The 22030-nt window shown below is 36.4% G+C and overlaps 1 long non-coding RNA gene across 1 annotated transcript in view; it reads left to right on the forward strand.

Annotated features, from left to right (window-relative positions):
* Positions 1 to 756: 756 nt before the first annotated feature.
* LOC307182562 overlaps positions 757 to 22030 on the forward strand; it is a 186593-nt gene continuing 165319 nt past the window's right edge. The window contains exon 1 of the long non-coding RNA XR_013827201.1: positions 757 to 1133. This is a non-coding gene — a long non-coding RNA (uncharacterized lncRNA). The remainder of the gene's footprint in view (positions 1134 to 22030) is intronic.

The raw sequence follows: 22030 nt of genomic DNA on the forward strand, positions 1-22030 counted from the left end.
GATTCATTAAACACCAATTGCGGGAATTCCCTGGCAGTCCAGTGGTTAGGAGTCTGTGCTTTCACTGCCGAGGGCAGCGTGCATTTGATCCCTGGTCGGGAACTAAGATCCCACAAGCCACCGGGCAGGGCCAAAACAGAAAAAAAAAAAAAACCCCACGAATTGTGTATCAGGAACTGTAGCAGCTTATTTTCCCTAAGTTGTTTCTTAGTCCAGTGAGAAACAAACCAGATTTCTAAACAACCAAAAGAGAGACTCAGTTGCATTTATTATATGGCGGCTATTAAAGTGGAAATATAAGCATTTAAAATAGATATTTTAAGCCACAAGTGTGGAAACAAAAAGTATTCTAGTTAGATGTGGATTTTTTTGGAAATGGTTAGAGATTTAGTTCTTAACCCCCCTTTTTAATCATCTAGAATTTAAAACCAATTGACAGAAATAGGAGTTGGGCAAACAAAAAGTACTATTATTACCAAAACTGTTTTGGGTATGAATTTTTTGTTTTGTTTTGAACGCCATGGGGGACACCTGTTGGCCTGGCCGAGGCGTGGTCGTATTGATGCAGTGTAGGGTTTTCTAGGGAAGGCAACAAGGCACAGGTGGAGCCCGCTACGTGATTTCAAGTGTGCGTGGGGTAGGACGTGTGGGTCCTGATGGAGGGGCAGGAAGAGGATGGGCTGGGATTCCCTGAGGGCCAGCAGCAGCTCAGAGAATGGTGCAATCAGGCCTGAGGGGTTGCAGCTGCGACGTCTCTTCCCAGAGGAAGCCTGATCTCGCAGGATTTCGTGAGATTTACCAGGGGTGGCAGGGGTATCCTGGGATGGAAGCGCTCGAGTCCCGGGGTGCCGGAGGTCGCTGGTCCAGACTTATCCCTAAGAAGTCGTGAGGGGGAACGGGCTCTGGCCCAGAAGCTCTGCAGAGGAGTGACTGACTGAGGTCAGGAATCATGTTCATCAATGGGTTTGCTAGTCCTTCCTGTTCCACAGCTTCAGACCTTAAGGCAGCCATGGAAATGGAAAGATTGAGCATGAAAGCTAGTTGGTACAGTGGAAGAAATGTGACTCAGCAAATCAAGAAGAACTCAGAGATCTCACCAACCAATCAGAAGACAACAGAGAAATGAATTGAAGGTAAGTTTAACTGAGTGTTGCTAAATTAAATGGGTTATGTACTATATAAGTTACTGTTTTCATCCATAAATGTGTTAATTAACTATGTAGGAAAAGAAGGCTGTAGTGTGTAGGAAACAATTAGCCAGTAGGACAAGACAGGATATGAGTGAATTTTAAATTGTATAGTTTAAACCATCAAATACATGAAATTTCAAGGATGGGAGAAATCAATGAAAAATAGAATAATACTGGATTACAGTGGATATAATTTAGTGACTGTCTACTATTTTAGATGATTTCTGTACCTTATTTCTGTCATTAAAACTACAGTATCACTTTTAATTCTCATGATAGCAGGGAAGGAGTTTTTCTATCTCCATTTTTTAGATGAAGGAGGAGTACCAGAAATTGTAAATGAATTGGGAGAGAATATAAAGTGGCAATTAAGATCTTGTGTGTAGATTCAGACTGCCTGGTTCACATCCCAGCTTTGTTATATACTGAGTCACACTGGGAAAATTAGTTCACCTCTTTAGGCTGCAGTTCCCTCATTTGAACAAGGGGGATCTATGTGTTTTACACCTGGAGTGGAAAAAAGTAAATTATAATCCTTGGTTATCAGGGGGAATCATAGGGACTTCCCTGGAGGTCCAGTGGTTGAGACTTCACTTTCCAGTGCAGGGGGTGCAGGTTTGACCCCTGGTCAGGGAGCTAAGATCCCACATGCCTCACAGCCAAAAAACAAAAACATGAAACAGAAGCAATATTGTATCAAATTCAATAAAAGATTTAAGACTGGTCCACATCAAAAAAAAAAAGGGGGGGAGGGGATCATGATCACAGTATCTATGTCATTACTTATGAGGCTTAAATGATTTAACCCTTAGCTCAGTGTCTGGAAAATAGTAACCCCTCAACAAATATTATTATTATTAGCAGAGCTCATTCTGTTTAATGTGTTGAGACATGGATAGAAAGCAAAATCTGTATCTGCACAACTACTATGCCCACACTGCTGTTAGACAAAGCTGCTTTAGTGTATACTACATGGAGCATAATTAATAAATGTTTCTTGAACTGGTTTAAACTCAGGAGTCACTGGGAACATAAATTGAATGTTCCATCGCAGCACCTTTCCATATGTTGCGAACATAACTGAGGACACCCTCTACATTAGGGTACCTTGCTCTGATGAGTGTTAGTTCCTTCTGAGTTGCATTGTCTGTCGCAAAATAGATAAACTCATGTATGAGGGCAAAGAAGACAGAAAGGAATGATGTCTGATTCACAGCATTCTTTTCTTGAATTTTCTGAGACAACTCTTAGCTCCTCTCATGTGGATGTCCCACGCACTGCAGGATGTTTAGCAGTCTTAGCCTGTATTTAAACACAAGGAACACGCTCCAGTCAGAGTGACACCAAGAGCACTCCCATACATTTTTAAGTATACCACAAAGCAGTGGTACTGACCCCAACAGAGAATCTCTGGTCTAAAACAGTGACTCCCAACCTTTTGTTCATTATTTTCCCCCTAAGGAGCCCTTCTAGACCATTTTTGAATTATGTTCATATCTTCTTTCTGTGAGTGAGTACTTTCCATTTGTAATTTCAGTCTGTATATGTCTTTACTATAAATCTCTTTCTGTGCTATCTTGAGTTTATCTCTATACCTTGAGACTATGCTAAAAAACAAAACTGACATCTTTGTGGCTTAACACATAAAAGTTAGTTTCTCTTTCCCATAAAGTCTGCCGTTATATGGCATGGCACCCTTCTAAGGGTAGACTTAGAAATCTAGGCTGTTTAAATCTTGTGGCCTTGCCGTCTCAGTAAGTAGGTTCCACTGTTGCCACAGCAGGTGAAGGGAGAGCAGAAGGTTTATATGTTGGCTTCTCAATGCTTTAGTCTAGGATGAACACACATTATTTCTATGCACAGTCTGTTGGCCAGAACTAGTGCAGTGGCACTGCCAAACTGTAGGAGGGCACTGAAATGTGGATGAGCATGTGAATAAACAGTGTGTAGTAAATGCCTCTGTCACACAAATAAATGAGCCTAAATGAAACAAACTGTTGATACAGATTATAATCAGCATACACTGTACAATATGGTGATAGATTATAGTCTTTTGTTAATTTTATTGAAAGATTCTGGCTCTTATACTTGGTCAGATTGAATGTTCTTTTAAGAATACATCCCTTCATGTAGTTGTTATTTGAGAGAAGAAAAATTATTTGTGAATTTGGGAAAGGAATTTGTTTTTATATAGGAAGTAACATGAAGAGGGTTGTAGTAATGGAAGTGGGGTAAGTGGTTAAGGAACACAAACCTAACTACTGAAGTGAGGATATCTTATAAATTTCATTGTGTGTTTACTTATAAGTTTAGATACTTTACTAGAAACATAACAGTAAAACACTATAATTCCATACTCAATGCATTTGGATATTTATGTCCTGCTTATTTTTTCTACAGAGGAATTGAGGTGGTTTAATTATACTTGCGATCTTATTTGTTGGATGCACGTCATTGATCAACATAAAAAGTTTAAAGCAGTTAGATGAATTTACTGAAAGAAGCAATAAATAAGAAAATATTTCAAATAATTTTTATGAAACCAGGTTTTTGGGTTGTTAAGACTCTTACTGATAATAATGAAAATAGTGATAACGATGATAATCATAGTTAACACTTACTGAGTATTTGTAACCTGCCAAACACTGTTCCAAGCACTTTATTTGTATTATCTCTTTTAATTTTACACTAATCCTTCTGGGTAGGTTAGTTAGTATTTTAAAGACAAGGAAATTGAGGCACAGCCGTGGTAAGTGACTTGCCCAGGTAACTTGATGCACATGCATATAGGCATGTATGCAATTTATGTATGGATGGAAATTCAAGTTACCTGTACACCCCTCCATCCTCCTCCTACTGATAAGGCCCTAATTTGCTCAGATTCCCAAAGTAGAAATCCAGGGCTATGACATAGGTCTCCTGACTCCTAGATTAGGTTAAAAAAATCATGCCTTATAGCCAAACAGCTATTACTTAATCTGTTGAAAATATTTAGATTGCCCTTTCAATTCTTTGGACCAAAAAAATTGTTTTCTGGGTTATAATACTGCTATGGAATAGGAATTAGGGTGAAATGTTAGGCTTTCATGAGATGTGAGCTCTAGAGGCAAATAGCCAAAAAGGATGCTAGCTCTAGTGCAATACTTCATTTTGAAATATTAGAGGAATAAGAGAAATCTATAACTCATCTAGACTCTTGTGAAGCCTTATATTTTTAAAAGATAAAATAATATGTCAAGTTTTGTTTTAATTGGCTCTCTGTGAAAATGCTTTTGTGTCATATAGAGTACCCCAAATAATTACAGGCTAAATGGAAATAATGTATTGATATAGGTGCTCTAGAAGAGTTGGTATGGATGAATTTATTGAATATTCAATCATTCACCCATATTCCTTAAGGCAAAACTTTGGAAATGTATTATTAGTTGGTACTATTAGCTGGTAATTTGGGTGGGTACGCTAAACAATTATGGTTTTTTTTTTTTTTTTTTTTTTTTGTGGTATGCGGGCCTCTCACTGTCGTGGCCTCTCCCGTTGCGGAGCACAGGCTGCGGACGCGCAGGCTCAGCGGCCATGGCTCACGGGCCCAGCCGTTCCGCGGCATGTGGGATCTTCCCGGACCGGGGCACGAACCCATGTCCCTGCATCGGCAGGCGGACTCTCAACCACTGTGCCACTGGGGAAGCCCCTAAACAATTATGTTTTATAGCTCCATTTGTTTTTGATATTACCTACCATATTTTTAAAAAGTTACATATTAAAAACAAGGAATATACAGAGAAAAATATAACCCATTATACTGATAATATAATGTATTATCAGTAAGGATTAACAAGATTAATATTTCCATTTCTTTTCTAAATTCATAATCTTTACTGAAAGATATGAAGTCACCTTTCCACTCCTTCCCAGTACTATATTCTCCTTATGTCTCCTCCAGAGTCAACCTCTATTAGGAATTTGGAATATTTTCTTCCACTTTCTCAAATTAAGTCTTAACTCCTTATGTTTATGCATAAATAAATACATTTAAAAATTATATAGATGGTAACATAGTAAATATCTTTTTAACTTGCTTTTTTAAACTTGTTGGTATGTTTAAAATCTATTTTCATACATTTCGATCTAGTACTTACATGTTAATTGACCTTTCCTTGGATATATCTTCCTGGAAGAAATGGAATTACTGGCTTGAATGATTGTGCTTTTAAAAACTTCATTAGATAATAGTGAATTGTTCTCCAAAGTGGCTGTAGTAATATATATTCTCCCATTAGCATACAGAGAGTTCCCATGATTTCCCACATATTTGGCAATATGTGGTAGTAATACATTATAAAAATTGCTTTATTCCCCCAACTTCTAATTGTTTTCAATTTTTAAAATTGATTTACTATATATCTTTAATTTTCTTGGCAACCATATAAGTTTGTTTACTTTTTACCAGGCAGCATTTTTATTATGGTAAATGGATGGCAGATATGTTTAAGAAAACTATTCTTAAACATGTTATACTCTCAAGTAATAGAATTAAACTTGATAACTATTTTATAAATAAAATTACCATATCTGTTTAAGATTAATTTATTCTAATTAATTCAATGACCTACATTAAGTCCAAGTTATAGTCTAAATAAATTATATGCTTGTATATTATAAATGAACATGTATATCATGTATATTGTCTATAAAATCCATCCGTCTATAGTTTATAATGTACAATATAGGCAGGTTCAATTTCCAGAGTGTTTACTTTGTCTTTCCTGTATACCTTGCCTCCCACTGCTGTCCTTCAAATCATTGCAGTTTGCCCTGAAGATAAATTCACAGCTAGAACTTTTCATTTAGTTAATTGGTACTTTTTTTTTGCCACTGAGTTCTCATTCAACTGGGTAATGAAACTGAAAATTGCTTTGCTCAGAATCTCATTTAACAGACAAACCATAAACATGGCAGTACATTACTTAAAACTAATATGGAGATAAGATAGCCCTTGACCTTAGATCAAAAAGTCATGCCTGAGGTAGAACTTTTGGTATGGCAGCATGAGGAAGTCAACAAATTCTTTTCTCAAGAAGCAACTAGAAGCAAACTAGACGTTTTGTCAAAAACAACCATTTCAGAGCTCTGGAAATCTCCAGAGGCGTGTAACAAAGTGAGACGTATTAATTCATGAAAAATTACTGAACTTTAGGAGAGATCAGTGGGAAGTTGTGACATTCTTGCCTGGGGCTATTCCCTTGCTTCCCAGTTTGTATAATGCAGTTATTGTACCAGGGTGGGGCAGGCTAGGAAAACCAGAATCTTTACTTTTGCAGGGGTCTTTTTTGATTTGGAATGCAAGGTGAAAAACCTGTACTCAGCAGTGTTGTCAGTAAAAGTAGTGAACTTGATGGCAGGCTACCAGGGAAGGCCAATAGCTCAGCTAGCCTGAGGTTGCCATTCTGGCTGCAGCAAGCAGCAGACAGAGACCCAGACAAAATTTTAACAAGAACAACCAGGAAATGAGGTAGTCATAGGAGGGCTTGATAACCTTCCTCACATCCCTGGAAGACTGCGTAAGTGTTCATGAGAGACTGAACAGAATACAGACTTTTCACATATCGTAGGTGGTCTGGGAAGCCATGTAAAATGAAAAATTTACTTAGAGGGGGTCAACAACAGATTTGAGATGGCAGAAGACTCAATGAACTTGAGGATAGGTCAAAAGAAATGATCCTGTCTAAGAAATAGAAAGAAAAAATATTGAAGAAAAATGAACAGGGCCTAAGAGAGCTATGGGACATCATTAAGAATAAGAGCATTTATGCACTGAAAATACAGAAGGAGAGGAGAAGAAAAAGAACAGAAAAATATTAGAAACGATGGCTAAAAACTTCTAAAATTTGTTGAAAAATATTAGCATGGAGTATTACGTAGCTCAACAATCATCAAGTAGGATAAACACAAAGAAATACGTGTTTAAAAATAAAACTTTTGAAAGACCAAGAGAAAATCTTGAACATATCAAGGGGAAAAGATAAAGGAATAACAGTTAACGGAATGGCTGATTTCTCATTATGAGCAATAGAAGCCAGAGGGCAGTGGCATAGTATATTCAAAGTGTGAAGACAAAACAAAACAAAACCCTTGCTACTCAGGAAATCTACATCCAGCAAAATTACCTTTCAAGAACAAATGAGGGCAAATAAACACATCCCTAGGTAAACAAAGACGGAAAGAATTTGTATAAGCAGAGCTTTTGTACAAGAAATACTAAAAACTTTTAGTTATTTAGACTGAGAGAAAATGACATGGCGAGGAAACTCAAATCTACAAAAAGAAATTAAAAGTACAGGAAATGGTAAATAGACAACATAAATATATATTTTTCTATTTCTTTTTCTTAATTTTATAAAGAATATAAGACTTTATAAAGCAAAGTATGATGGTTTAAAAATATATATAAATGAAATATAGATGACAACTGCAGCACAATGGAGAGAAGAGGAAATAGAGCTATACTGGAGCAAATTTTCTATATTTTACATGAATTAAGTTCAGGAATTACTAACCTGAAGCAAATTGTGATAAATAATCCATACACAAGTCTCTAAGAAAATAATTTAAATAAATGTAGTAATATATCAAGATGCATTAAAATATTAAACTAGAAAGTTTTATGTAACACAAAAGAAAACAGTAAAGGAGGAACAGGGAAAGAAAGACATGACAAAAAACTAACAAAGATGTAAAGCAGTCATATCAATAATGACATTAAATGTGAATAGGCTGAGCACTCATATCAAGAGGCAGAGATGATCAGATTAGATAAATAAATCAAGATCCAACTATATGCTCTCTATAAGAGACACACTATGGATTCAGGAGAGTGATGTCATGGTGGTGTGAGACACTCCCTTTGTCGCTTCCCTTTAGTCTACAACCAGTAAAACATCTATAACTCAACAAAGTTGAGTTCCTCTGCTCAACACACCAGGATGCCAGAGTTCCACACACCTGCATGTCTGAAGGTGGAGGGACTGGAAAATGTAGAGAAGGAGGAACTGGGGAAACAGTGGAGGCTGTGCACAGGATCCTGGCCTCCCAGACATAGAGGCTGAGCCCACAGCCCCAGAGAACCTGGTAGCGGCAGGGGAGGTGGTGCTCATAACTGTGGCCACAGGAACTGGGCAGCAGTGGCACTGAGCCTGCGACCCTGGTCCCTCTAGTTGCAGAGGGACCTGTGACTCTGGTCCCCCTGACAGAGGTGGTGCCCGTGAACTCAACAACCCCAGACGTGGCAGAGGCTGCGACCCTGGCTTCCCCCCTCCCTTCTCCTGTGGTGGTGGTGCCCATTACCCAGGAAACCCCAGACACAGTAGAGGCACCCACCACTCCGGTGCCCCATGTGGTGATGCCAGCCACAGCAGTGACACTGGTAGCAGCAAGTCACCAGTGACCCCAGAGGCACAAGCAGGGACAATGAGGGCAATGGGCAACACTTCTGGCTGAGGCGGGGGAGGGTGGAAAGAGCTGATTTTCAAACATAGCCAGAGGCAGCTCAGGTAAAAGAAACCAAAAACGTGTGCTATACTGCCACCTAAAATATTTACTACCTGATCCTTTATAGGAAAAGTTGGCTGACTCGTAAGGCAAAAATACATTGGGAGAGGGGTGGCTAAAGGCATCGATACTGGAAAACAAGGAATAAAACTGTTCTTATTGATATGATCCTATAGATAGAAAATCCCCAAATTAACTACTAGAAGTAATTAACAAGTTTAGCAAGTTCTCAGGATGTGAGATCAGTATTAAAATATCGAGTGTATTTTGTTCATAGCAATGAACAAAGATTCTTAAGAACATCAATGTGCCATGCTTTGGAGTCAGCCCTCCATCATTTGATGGCAGCTCTCTTGACCTGATGGCTGCTGTAGCTCTTAAAATGGTTGTACAAAGCCCCTAATTCCTAAATTAAACCATTGCAGAAGGAATTCCACAGAGTGGCTCCTGTTCTTCTATCCAAATTCTGATGGATACAGTAAGAAATTTGCATTTAGAATACTAAGTACAATGGGGAGGAATCGAAGGGTTTAATAAAGATTTGATTCATGTTTTTGTAATGTTATTCTTTTTTACATCTAGTCAAGATCCTTTGATTCTAAAGCCTTAATGGCATGCAAACTCTATTTCTGACTAGGTATTTGCCCAGTCTTTATCTTTGGACACAAATTCTTACTCATTGATATGGCAACTGGGTATTCTTTCCTTGGCTTGAGGCCCTGAATTCCAAACTCATTTCAACTAATCAACATTGTATTTGATTTTAGCTCTTTGTCTGAGCATCACACAGTTTACTTTTTTTCTGGCCTAGCTCCTCTGAGTTCTGCCTACCACTGATCATGACCAAATGCTAATATACACAGCATTGTGAAATAGCAATATTGTTTTCTTACTTTTGTTTCTCAGAAGACTAGTGCCTTTGAACCTGGTTAAAAAATTGTGTTCTGGAAACTATATATTTCTTATGAGCAATGATTTTTATGACAGTATACGAGTTCATCTCAGATATTACTACATGAAGACTACACCTGCCAATAATTAGTGCAATAAAAATGATGGTTCTAAAATATGATTACCTTTCAAGCCACTTTCATGAGTCAAAAGATCTTTGAATTATGATAGACCTTGAGCTTACCTGATACTTTTTTCAGAAAAAAATCAGTCCTTACCAGAATTAATGAGAAAAATGATAGTACTTTGCCTGATAGACCAATCAGAAGATGCCCGACTTTTATTCCATTTCAGTAGTAAACTATAAATGCCTACAAAACCGAAAGGTTAACATGATAGAAATATGGAGAACCATTACCATTGCTTTTAGCTACAGATAGTACTCAATGTACTAATATAGTAGTTAAATTGTATTTGTTCTGTTCTGCATCTATGTACAAGCACCATTTGTCATAAGCAGTCATACTGACAATCTGCAAAATTGATTAGAAGGCCATTGGGCTGGCAAATAGGAGTACATGCTTTAGCCTAGATGTATCAGTAGATGGGCAAAATAATGCATTGCTAAACTAGGGTCTTTATTACAGAGGTAAAAAATGTTGTATATGACCAACTGAGAAAAACAAATAATTTAAAAAACAGCCAGAATAAATAAAAACAAATCAAAATCCTGATGCCCCAGACTTGTAAGGTATATATGAATTAACAAGGTACTATAGACTGAACATTTGTGTCCCCCCCAAAATTCATATGTTAAATCCTAACACCCAGTGTGATATTTGAGTTTGGGCCTTTGGGAATTGATTAGGTCATGAGGGTGGAGCCCTCATGAATAGGATTGGTACCTTTATAAAAAGGATCCCATGGAGCTCCTTTTTGCTCCTTCTACTATGTGAGGACACAGCAAGAAGATGACCGTCTGTGAACCAGGAAGTGGGCTCTTACCAGGCACTGAATCTGTCTTGATTTTGGACTTCCCAGCCTCCAGAACTGTGATAAATAAATTTCTGTTGTTTATAAGCTGCCCAGTCTATGATATTCTGTTATAGCAGTCCAAATGGACTAAGATAGAAGGTATACAGGGAATTTAAAGATTGTTATTTGACTAATTTAGAATAAATACTTGGATATAGAAGATATAGTACAATTTCATTTTATGTAATACCATTTGTGATAGGCAGAATTCTAAGATGGCCCCTTAAGATCTGGCCCCTGGTAAACACACACCTTATCCCAATTATTCAGTCAAACAGTAATTCAGGTGCTGCTGTGAAGGAATTTTGAAGATGCAATTAAGGTCCCAAATCAGCAGACCCTGAGATAGAGAGATAATCCAGGTGGGCCAGCTTTAATCAAATGATCTCTTTAAAGCAGAGATTTTTCTCTGGCTGGTCACAGAAGATGAAGTCAGAGATACAAAGCATGAGGAATATTTGATCTGCTGTTTCTGAGTTGAAGATGAAGAAGACTGCATGGCAAGGAATGTGGGCAGCCTCTAGGAGCTGAGAGTGGTTCTGGCTGATAGCAAGCAAGGAAATAGGACTTCAGGCCTACCATAGCAAGAAGGTGAATTTTGCCAGCTCCGAGAAGGAATTGGCTTTTCCCCAGATCTGTCACACGAGAACTCAGCTTGGCTTACACCCTGATTTTAGCCTTGTGATACTCTGAGGAGAGTACCTAGCCAGGCCGTGCTGGATTTCTGACCTACAGAACTGTAAGTTAGTAACTGGATGCTGTTATAAGCCTCTAAGTGTGTGATAATTTGTTACATGGCAGTAATAACTAACACTTCACTTAATTGGAAATAGCAGTTACCATTTTATTTCCCTTTCTAAGGGCCAGGTCTGAAATAATTTCATGATACTTATTAACCTTTATGAAACTTCAGATTGAAATATTCTATACCATAGTTCACTAATTGAGGGCAGATGGGGATGTATTAACGCATTTTATAGCTCAGCATTTTCTTCAGGGCAGTACTTCGGCAGTTTGTTCCCCCGGGAAATCTATTTTAACAAAGTAACCTTGGTACTAATCCTGAAATATATATATTTCAGTCAAAGCTTAACATACTGGCTCAAAATATATGATTGTTTATTCATTGGAGAAGGATTATAGCTATCAGAACAGGAAATACTCTCATTATATGCTCTAAATATAATTGTAAGACCTTCACTGTTTTCATGGATGTGACAATATCAGTCTGATTAACTACTGCAACTTACCTCCCTAGGGTGTATGACACTGATTATTCATCCAGGGTCTATGTTGGTGACATTGACAGCCATTACTCATGATGACTGATATGAGTCATAAATGTATGATTGATGGAGCGCACTGCCAGAAAGTTTCTACATGGATCCACAAAGCCTGTAGTTATTACCAAACATCTTTTTGATTTACATTTGGAGGTGACTCATTTGAATTGGTGCATAACTACCAATGACTCTCAGAGAAGAGCATGGAAAAGTACAGGCCTACCTATAATCTAATTTAGTCTCAATCAAAGCAACAATTCAAGTTTAGTCTCAATCAAGGAAATCTCCAATGATTCGTACCCATTTCCAGGACCATGAAGTTTTGGTTTCCTAGGCTGATTTGTACAGCAAAGTGCTTTGTGACCTTGAACAAGTCTTTAAGTATCTTTTCTTCTAAAATAGTAACAGAATTGAAATATCTGAAGTTGTCTCTTGAGGTGTTCTGGGAATTCATTTTTTAAACAGCAGTGAGAGACTTAGAGGGACTTAGATATTTTTTTACTGGTGTTGAATCAGGGCTGAAAAAGAAAATTCTTGGCAATAAATGGTGAAGGTATTTCTCAGAGTGACTAGAACAAGGTACTAAAATACCGAGAGTATAGCCTGATAGGAATTTCACAGCCCATTTAAAATTTTTTGTTATAAAACTTCTGTTATAAAAACTTTTGTTATAAAAATTTTCAAGTGTAACATTTTCAAGTTGAGGAATAGTGTAATGAACATCAATTTCATTCAAACTCTTAAACCAGTTTCAATAATTATCAACTCATTTTAGATCTCGTTAGGAGTATGTCATCATCCCAAATTATTTTGAAGAAATTCCCTACATAATATTATTTTATCTCAGAGTCCAAATTATCAGATAAAATACAGTGAATTCAAATGTATTTCCAAATGGGTTTCAATCTAAAAAAAATATTTTATTAATCATTACTGACTTGAACCAATAAAAATCAATCAAAATTTGTAACAACAACAAAAATACAGAACCAAGAGGGTCTTTTGAAATGTAGAAAATAATCAAGTAGGCAGTACTAAAGATTTATTTATCATGTCGCAGTGTAGAATTATGCAAGGGACACCACTAAAAAACCTGAAAAACTCTTTCAAGGCAAGAAATAAAATCTAGTCCAACTATAGCAAGAAAAAATGAAATGCTTTTAGTAAATTTTGACTAATGAGACTTAACTACTTTAAATTTTAGCATTTATTTCTTGGATTTTATACCTATTTGCTTGCTTACGAATATTCCTGACCTATTTTATCAACTGTAACTTGGATAGCACTTTTAGAATTGTAGTTTTAAATTAAATGCATTCCATGTATGTAGACAATAGGAGCTGCATACTTTCTATGCTGCATTGAAAATGCAGTTTTCATAGCATATTTTAGTGTGACTTTTCTATCCTTAATAAAACCTATTTCACAATGGTTTCAACTTTAAAAATTTGTTACTGAAGTTTTATATGCTTATATATATTCTTTCTATCTTGATGTCAGTTTAAATCTTCCTTCCACATGTGACGACTTTATTAAGATTTCCAAAATATGAACTCAAATCAAAGTGACAGGAAATAGGACTTTTAGAAAGAAGACTAGTGTAGAGGCACCTGCTGTCTCATGGAAGAAAATGACAAAATAGCATTTAAACTAAAGGAGACAGATCATGGTCAATATTGAACTAGTTAAATGACATGAAATTGAAATAAAATCCACATAGGTAAGGTACAGGAATAAAACTTTCTTTACTTTTCTGTAAAAATTTCACTTCGTGGGAGGGAGTTAGAGCAGCTGACCTGCCATCTATCCTGCATGGGTGCAGAGGGAGACCTTTTAGGGAAGAGAAAAGAATCAGGTGACCTGATCTAATTTCAGTTGGAGTTCTGAATAAATACACTAATGTATTTTTATCTCTGAAATGTCCTTAACAGAATGTCCCTCACTAAGGATTAGCTATTCTAAGTAAAACCCAAGGGCTAAGACTTGGCTTCCTGGAGAATGTCACATAGGCTTTTCAACACTCTGGAGTATAGAATGAACATGTTTTATAATCTAAACACTTTCTTCAGTGTGAAGAACTCCCTGAATCTCATCTATTCTGGGCATATCCTGGATAGGGAAGGAAAGATATGGGGAACTGCCTTTGATGATTTAGACTTCGGTTTGCTTTAACTGAACCTCCTTTTAAAAAATTTTTATTTTCGTATTATTTTTTAATTGAAGTATGGTTGATTTACAATATTATGTTAGTTTTAGGAATACAGCATAGTGATTCAGTATTTTTGCAGATTATACTTCATTATAGGTTATGACAAGACACTGGATGTAATTCCCTGTGCTATACAGTATATACTTGTTGCTTATCTATTTTATAAATAGTAGCTTATATCTGTTGGCCCTCCAACAGATTTGGCCCTCCCTGTTCCCCTCTCCTCTTTGGTAACCACAAGTTTATTTTCTATATCTGTTTTGCATATACATTCATTTGTATTATTTTTTAGATTCCACATATACGTGACATCATACAGTGTTTGTATATTTCTATTTCACTAAGCATAATATTCTCTAGGTCCATCTACATTGCTGCAAATGGCAGTATTACTTTATTCTTTTTTATGGTTGAGTAGTATTGCAGTGTGTGTGTGTGTGTGTGTGTGGTGTGTATACACACACCACATCTTCTTAATCCATTGGTCTGTTGATGGGCACTTGGTTTGCTTCCGTGTCTTGGCTATTATAAATAGTGCTGCTATGAATTTGGAATGCATGTATCTTTTCAAATTAGTGCTTTTGTTTTTTCCAGGTACATACCCAGGAATGGAAATTCTAGATCATATGGTAGTTCTATTTTTAATTTTTTGAGAAACATCCATAGTTTTCCACAGTGGAGGTACCAATTTACATTCCCACCAACAGTGTACAAGGGTTCCCTTTTCTCCACATCCCCTGCAGCATTTGTTGTTTGTAGACATATAGATGATAGCCATTCTGATAGGCATGTGGTAATATCTCAATATTGTTTTGATTTGCATTTCTCTACTAACTAGTAATGTTGAGCATATTTTCATGTGCCTGTTAACCATTTCTGTGTCTTCTTTGGGGAAATATCTATTCAGGTCTTCAGCCCATTTTCTGATTTTTTTTTATATTGAGTTGTATAAGCTGTTTGTATATTTTGGATATTAATTACTTGTCAGTTGCATCATTTGCAAATATTTTCTCCCATTCTGTAGGTTGTCTTTTTGTTTTGTCAGTGGTTTCCTTTGCTATGAAAAAGCTTTTAAGATTAATTAGATCTCATTTGTTTATTTTTGCTTTTGTCTCTTTTGCCTTAGGAGACTGATTCAAGAGAATATTGCCATAATTTATGTCAAAGAGTATTCTGCCTATGTTCTCTTCTAGGAGTTTTATGGTTTCAGGTCTTTAAACCATTTTGAGTTTATTTTTGTATATGGCGTAAGGTAATGTTCTGATTTCATTGTTTTACATATGGCTGTCTAGTTTTCCCAGTGTCACTTGTTGAAGAGACTGTCTTTTCTCCATTGCATATTCTTGCCTCCTTTGTCATAGATTAGTTAACCAAAAGAGTGTGGGTTTATTTCTGGGCTCTCTACTCTGTTCCATTGATCTATGTGTCTGTTTTGGTGCTAATACCAGCTGTTTAGATTACTGTAGATTTTTTAGTATAGTCTGAATTCTGGGAGGGTTATACCTACATTGTTCTTTTTTTTCAAGACTGCTTAGGCAATTTGGGATCTTTTGTGTTTCCATATGAATTTTAGGATTACTTGCTCTAGTTCTCCAAGAAATGTCACAGGTAGTTAGCACAAGGAGATCAGCTTGGTGCTTTGTGACCACCTAGAGGGGTGGGATAGGGTGGGTGGGAGGGAGATGCAAGAGGGAGGAGATATGGGGATATATGTATATGTATAGCTGATTCACTTTGTTATAAAGCAGAAACTAACACACCAGTGTAAAGCAATTATACTCCAATAAAGATGTTAAAAAAATGGATAGGGATTGCATTAAAATGGATAGGGATTGCATTAAAATGGATAGGGATTGCATTAAAATGGATAGGGATTGCATTAAATCTGCAGATTGCTTTTGATAGTATGGCCATTTTAACAATATTAATTCTTCCAATTCAAGCACACAGGATATCTTTCTATTTCTTTGAATCATCTTCAATTTCCTTTATCAGTGTTTTATCGTTTTCAGAGTATATGTCTTTTACCTCCTTTGTTAGGTTTATTACTAGATAATTTTTTATGTGATTTTAAATGGGATTTTTTTTTTTACTTTCTGATATTTCATTATTAGTGCATAGCCATGCAACATATTTCTGTATATTAATCTTGTATCCATGCACTTTGATGAATTCACCTAATAGTTTTAATAGTTTTGGGGTAGAGATTTTAGGGTTCTGTATGTGAAGTATCATGCCACCTGCAAGTAGTGATAGTTTTACCTCTTCCCTTCTAATTTGGATGCCTTTTATTTCTTTTTCTTGTCTGATTGTTGTGGATAGAACTTCCAATACTGTTAGGTAGAAGTGGTGAGAGTGAGTGTCCTTGTTTTCCTTAATTTAGCAGAAAGGCTTTCAGCTTTTCATCATTGAGTATGATGTTGGCTGTGTTTAATAGCCTTTATTATGTTGGGATATGTTCCCTCTATACCCGCTTTGATGAGAGTTTTTATCATGAACATATGTTGCATTTTGTCAAATGCTTTTTCTGCATCTATTGAGATGATCATGTGATTTTTATCCTTATTAATGTGGTATATCACATTGATTGATTTACAAATGTTCAAGCATACTTGAAGCCTTGGAATAAATCCATGATCATACACCTTGATCATGGTGTATGATCTTTTTTATGTATTGTTGGATTTGGTTTGCTAATATTTTGTTGAGGATTTCTGCATCTATCTTTATCAAAGATATTGGCCTGTATCTTTCTTTTTTTGTAGTGTCTTTGTCTGGTTTTGGTATAAGGGTAATGGTGGCCTTGTAGAATGAATATGGGAGTGTTGCCTCCTCTTCAATTTTTTGGAGCAGTTTGAGAAGAATAGGTATTAGTTTTTTTCTAAATGTTTGGTAGAATTCCCCTGTGAAGCCATCTGGGTCCTAGACATTTGTTTCCTTTTTTTTTTTTTTTTAATTGCAAATTCAATTTTCCTTCTAGTGATTGTTCTGTTCAAATTGTTTCTTCTTGACTCAATCTTGGCAGACTGTATGTTTCTAGAAATGTGTCCATTTCTTCTCCCCTTTCATTTATTATTTTGTTTATTTGGGTACTGTCTTTTCTTCTTGGTGAGCCTGGCTAAAGGTATATAAACTTTGTTTATCTTTTCAAAAAACTAGCTCTTGGACTCATTGACATTTTCTTTTTTTTATCTCTATTTTATTTATTTTCTCTCTGATCTTTATTATTTCCTTCCTTCTGCTGACTTTGGGCTTTGTTTGTTCTTCTTTTCCTAATTCTTTCAGGTGGTATGTTAGGTTATTTATTTGATGTTTTGCTTGTTTCTTGAGGAAGGCCTGTATTGGTATGAACTTTCCTTGAACTGGTTTTGCTGCATCCCATATATTTTGGAAAGTTGTATTTCCATTTTCATTTGTCTCGAGGTATTTTTTGATTTTCTCTTTGATTTCATCATTGACCCATTGGTTTTTTTAGTAGCATTTTGTTTAGTCTTTGCATGTTTCTTTTTTTCCCTTTTTTTCTTTCTGTAGCTGGTTTCTACTTTCATACCATTGTGGTTGGAAAAAAATCTTTGATATAATTTCTCTTCTCTTAAATTTGTCAAAGCATATGTTGTGTGAGGAACTGGATAACCTCTATCCTTTTCATATATGAAAGCTAGAAATGTAGACAGAGAAACCAGCATATAACATGTGCATTTCATGTCGCCATACTTTCTCAGAATGCCAATCAGGTAGTTACCTTTTTCTCAATCTCGTCTCTCTAAAGGCTAGAGACCCAATCATGTGTGTCCATTGTTACCTGAGCACCAGTTCAAGTGAAAAGATATTTGGTGGAACAAAGCCAGATTCAAGCATTTCTCCTTTTAATGGTAATTAATGATTCTTAGAAAATAAAACAATATAATTGAAATTTCAAACAAAAATGAATACTATGAGTAATCCTCCTATTTGTTTGGGATTTAGATAATCAATTTCTTCTTTTTAAATAAGCTTATTTATTTATTTTTGGTTGCATTGGGTCTTTGTTGCTGTGTGTAGGCTTTCTCTAGTTGCGGTGAGTGGGGGCTACTCTTCATTGCAGTGCATGGGCTTCTTATTGCGGTGGCTTCTGTTGTTGCAGAGCATGGGTTCTAGGCACGTGGGCTTCAGTACTTGTGGCACACAGGCTCAGTAGTTGTGACTCGTGGGCTCTAGAGCACAGGCTCAGTAGTTGTGGCACACAGGCTTAGTTGCTCCACAGCATGTGGGATCTTTGCAGACCAGGGATCGAACCCGTGTCCCCTGCATTGACAGGCGGATTCTTAACCACTGCACCACCAGGGAAGCCCAGACAATCAATTTCTAGGGATATACTGCCCATTGTACAAATTTTTATAACTGAGTTTTACTTTTTCCCTGAACTCTCTTTTCATCCTGTGTGTTGTGCAGTTTATTGTGGGCTATTTCCTACAGAATATACTTCTAGATATTGCACCACACTGTGCTTTCTCATCTCCTACTTGCTTTTTCTTGCCTTTTCTGCCAAACACACCTTTATCATATTACAGCTTACTGCCATTGGGCTTTTTCCTTTCTCTTTGTGTTTCCATCTTCTGCACTAAAAGCTTTTTTTACTCTTTGGTTTTACTATTCTAGCGCTGGTGTCTAAAGGCCTTTAAGAATAAGAATCAGAGACTTCCCTGGTGGCAGGATGGTTAAGAATCCACCTGACAGGGCAGGGGATATGGGTTCGAGCCCTGGTCTGGGAAGATCCCACATGCCGTGGAGCAACTAAGCCTGTGCGCCACAACTACTGAGCCTGTGCTCTAGAGCCCATGAGCCACAACTACTGAAGCCTGTGTGCCTAGAGCCCATGCTCCACAACAAAGAGAAGCCACTACAATGAGAAGCCCGTGCACCCCAATGAAGAGTGGCCCCCGCTCAGTAGCCTCTGCTCACTGCAACTAGAAAAGCCCATGCACAGCAACAAGACCCAATGCAGCCAAAAAAAAAAAATTATAAAAAAAAGAATAAGAATCAATTTTTGATATATAATCCAAGAAAATCACAATCCTAGGCTTTATTGCATTTTGCCTTTAATCTTTTTCTGCTCACTTGAAGTGAGTTATACAAGCTCCTGTTCTTTAAAATCAGATGGAATCAATTGGAGGAAACAGCCCCTTGCTATCAGGTTTTGATTTTAGAAAATTCATGGAGGATATGATCTACCTTTCTATTGTAATTTTTGCCTCTAGTTCTATCCTCATCTGTCTGGACTGCTGTGCTAGATTAGTTTTTCTAAGACTCATGTGATTTTCATTTTCATGCACAGAAATGGAGAGCAGCTTCTCCACACTGGGAGAATAAATTCCACACTTGTGACTTGCCATTCAGGGCCCTATAGTCACCTTACATTGATCTTAACCATAACCTGCCTTTCCACTGTTACTTCTTTCTTCTTTTTCATATATCCTTTCATGAATTCACTGCATCGTTCGTTCTTCTCTGTACACACAATGTATTCTTTAGCTCCAGGGTTTTGGATTACTTTTTTGGCTTCTGCCTGGACTGTCGTTTCTTTTAATCTCTTAATAACCCATGTCCACTTTATTTTTCATGATTTAATTAATTAATTATTTTGATATCTACAGAGACACAATGTATTTTTCATTTTAAAATTATTTTTAATTAAAGTATAATTGACACACAATATTAGTTTTAGGTGTACAACATAGTGATCTGACATTCATATACATTACAAATTGATCACCACGAGAAGTCTAGTAACCACCTGTCACCATGCAAAGAAGCATACAATACAAATATTGACGATATTCTCTATGCTGTTTTACATCCCTGTGACATTTGTTTTATAACTGGAAGTTTATGCCTCTTAATCCCCTTCACCTATTTCACCCTGCCCCCAAACACCCTCTTCTCTGGGGACCACCAGTTTCTCTGTATCTAATAGTCTGTTTCTGTTTTGTTTTATTTGTTCATGTTTTGTTATTAAGATTCCACACAAAAACATCATATGGTATGAGTCTTTTTCTGTCTGACTTATTTCACTTACTATGGTACCTCTAGGTCCATCCATGTTGTCTCAAAGGGCAAGATTTAATTCTTTTTCATGACTGAGTAATATTTCATAGTATGTGTATACCATATCTTCTTTATCCATTCATCTGTTGATGGACACTTAGGTTGTTTCCATATCTTGGCTATTGTAAGTAATGCTGCAATCAACATAGATGTGCATATATCTCTTCAAAATAGTGTTTTTGTTTTCATCAGATAAATATCCAGAAGTGGAATCCTGGATTATATGGTAGTTCTATTTATAAGTTTTTGAGGAAACTTCATATTGTTTTCCATAGTGGTGGGGTCAATTTAAATTCCCACCACCAGTACACGAGGATTCCCTTTTCTCCACATCCTTGCCAACACTTGTTGTTTCTTGTCATTTTGATAACAGCCATTCTGACAGGTGTGAGGTAGTAACTCGTTTTGATTTGCATCTCCCTGGTGGTTAGTGATGTTGAACATCTTTTCATGTATCTGTTGGCCATCTATATGTCTTTCTTGGAAAAAGTCTATTTAGGTCCTCTGCCTCTTCTTTTTTTTTTTTTTTATGTTGAGTTATATGAGTTTCTTTATATATTTTGGGTGTTGACCCCTTGTCAGATACGTGATTTGGAAATATTTTCTCCAATTTGGTAGGTTGTCTGTTCACTCTGTTGATGGATTCCTTTGCTATGCAGAAGCTTTTTAGTTTTATATAGTCACACTTTTTTATTTTTTACTTTGTTGCCTTAGATTTGGTGTCAGATCCAAAAGAAAAATTAATGCCAAAATCAAGGAGATAACTGCCCATGGTTTCTTTAGGGGTTTTATGGTTTTTGGTCCTACATTCAAGTCTTTAGTCATTTTAGTGAATTTTTGTATGTGGTGTAAGATAACGGTCTGTTTTATTCTTTTGCATGTGGCTGTCCAGTTTTCCCAACATCATTTATTGAAGAAGCTGTTTTTTCCCCATTGTATATTCTTGGCTCCTTTATTGTAAATTAATTGACCATATAAGCCTGGGTTTATTTCTGGACTCTCTGTTAGGTTCCATTGATCTATATGCCTGTTTTTATGCCAAGCATTCTATCTCTATAGCTTTGTAATATAGCTTGAAATCATCAAGTGTGATACCACCAGATTTGTTCTTTCTCAGTAAGGCTTTGTCTATTCATAGTCTTTTGTGATTCCATACAGATTTTTAGAGTTGTTCTATTTCTGTGAAAAATGCCACTGGAATTTTGAAAGGGATTGCATTGAGTCTGTAAATTGCTTTGTGTAGTATGGACATTTTAACAATATTAATTCTTCCAATCCATAAGCATGGAGTATCTTTCCATTTATTTGTGTCATCTTCAGTTTCTTTCAGCAATGTCATATTTTTCAGTATATGGGTCTTTTGCCTCCTTGGTGAAATTTATTCCTATTTATTTTATTCTTTTTAATGCAGTTATAAATGTGATTGTCAATCTCTCATTCTGATAGTTTGCTCTTAGTGTACAGAAAGAAGTGCAACAAAATTCTGTATATTAATTTTGCAGTGGAACTTTACTGAATTCGTTTATTAGTTCAAGTAGTTTTTTTGTTGTATTTTTAGAGCTTTTTGTATATAAAATCAAGTTATTTGCATATAGTGACAGTTTCATTTCTTCCTTTCCAATTTTAATGACTTTTATCTCTTTTCTTGTCTGATTGCTGTGGCTAGGTCTTCCAATACTATGTTGAATAGAAGTGGTGAAAGTGGACATCCTTGTCTTGTTCCTGATCTTAGAGGAAAAGCTTTCAGCTTTTCATCATTGAGTGATGTAAGCTGTGGGTTTGTCATATATGCC

The sequence above is a fragment of the Stenella coeruleoalba genome, assembly GCF_951394435.1.
Source record: "Stenella coeruleoalba genome assembly, chromosome: 2".
Classification (NCBI taxonomy): Eukaryota; Metazoa; Chordata; class Mammalia; order Artiodactyla; family Delphinidae; genus Stenella; species Stenella coeruleoalba.